Source organism: Seriola lalandi, unplaced genomic scaffold, assembly GCF_002814215.2.
Source record: "Seriola lalandi dorsalis isolate HSWRI2012SDOR001 ecotype SW California unplaced genomic scaffold, Sedor1 jcf7180002046630, whole genome shotgun sequence".
NCBI lineage: Eukaryota > Metazoa > Chordata > Actinopteri > Carangiformes > Carangidae > Seriola > Seriola lalandi.
In genome coordinates this window covers 1-1,668 of record NW_019517194.1, presented here as the reverse complement: position 1 = coordinate 1,668, position 1,668 = coordinate 1, and the positions used below count along the sequence as shown (strand labels likewise).

The 1,668-nt window shown below is 35.9% G+C and overlaps 1 long non-coding RNA gene across 1 annotated transcript; it reads right to left on the bottom strand.

The window, feature by feature from the left end:
• Window positions 1–373: 373 nt before the first annotated feature.
• On the bottom strand, window positions 374–1,662 carry LOC147819801 (uncharacterized). The gene is made up of 2 exons (XR_015436425.1): window positions 1,037–1,662; window positions 374–872 (listed from the first exon to the last, which is right to left on the bottom strand). It is a non-coding gene; the product is annotated as an uncharacterized LOC147819801 (long non-coding RNA).
• Window positions 1,663–1,668: the final 6 nt, after the last annotated feature.

Sequence of the window (1,668 nt, the reverse complement as noted above, 5' to 3'; positions counted from 1 at the left end):
TTAAAATACCAATTCCAAAATTACAAATAAAGGTTCTGCATTCAAAATCCTACTTAAGTGAAAGTACAGAGGTATTATCAGCAAAATGTACTTAAAGCAAAAAATATATAATTATATGTCACAATAAACACCATTTTCCTGCAATAGCAGCTTGAGATGGAGCCAATTTGATCTATTCTATATATAGTTTGTTAGTTTAGTCCAGTGATTCAGAGTCAGGCCCTTTCAAAGGGTCCCAAGATAAATATACAGGGTCTTGAGACACATTTGTAGCAGTTTTTCATACTTTCCTCAAATCGTTGCTGTTGTTGGTAAAATATTGGATAACTTAACCTTAGTTATTTAAATTAAAGTGACAAGGACCCACACACTGTTTTTTTGTTAGGAAATCACTGGTTTAATGTTTGACAATGCATTGTTTTCTAGGCTTATCACATGTTTTTCACGTGAAAATTAAATCTGCGAAGTAACAAGTAAGTAAAACAGTCAAACAAATGTAGTGGAGTAGAAGTATATATATAAATAATTTCCTCTGAATTTTATTAGTGTAATAGTATCAGGTAGAATAAAATCAAAATACTAAAGTAAAGCACAAGTATCTCAAAACTATACTTAAGTACAGAGTAAATGTACTTAAATGCTTGAGTAAATGTACCAAGTTACTTTATATCAATTAATATTAGTCATAAAAGAAAAAAATGAAATCAAACAATCAACTTTGAATATTTCTCAAACCTAGCTGATAGATGCAGCCGGTAACTCCTCCCCTGTGAGTTGGTTGGATACCCAATGGGCAGGGGTCATGTTAGGGTTTTAACCCCGGCTCATTACCGCGGCGATGGCTTTGAACATCTGAGAGTGGGCTGACTGTTCTGGTCGGGCAGAGAAACACACAAAGGAATACACTATCTGTGGTATAGAGGAGGACACGGTAATGAGAGGACATGCTCTCTGTGCCATCCTATTAGATGAAGAATCCAATAATCCATTATATTCCCCTATACGGAGGAGGATTTATTGATTGAGAGAAACTAACCTGCAGCAGATATATTGGCTCATGTGGCACTGATGGATGAGGAAGTGCTTTTTCTACCTCTTCTAAAAGCAACCCTTGTTTCTGAGATAAGAAGCAAGCTCATCAAATACAGACAATCATGGTTCTCCAGTTTGACTATACAGGTTATGTAGAACACTGTCTTTATAGCAAGTGAAAGTGAGGAAGTATGTCACACAAAAAACAGATCTATAAAGTGCACAGTAACAAAAAGACAATAAAACGCATCTGAATATGTATCTAATGTCTGAATATGTGGTTGTTTTGTGTCTCATTATGATGGTTTGCATCTCAACGTAGTTAGTTTACATCTCTTTTTAGTCATTTTGACTCTTTCTGAGGTCATTTTGCATCTCCTTGTGATTGTTTTGTGTCGATTCAGTTCTCTCATTGACTTTCCAACAAGAAATATTAGCAGTCACTCCATACAGTAGCTCTGGTTGAGTGACCTGACCCTTAATCTTTTCAGTAATTAATCTATGATACTAACAAACAAACCTCGTTTTACCTTCTGATTCTGCTAGGGCCACATCTGGCCAGCCCTCTGTCCACACCCCTGAATACAAGATAGCAACTTTGTCTTTCTGAGCTTCTATAGAAACCCAGAAATCATG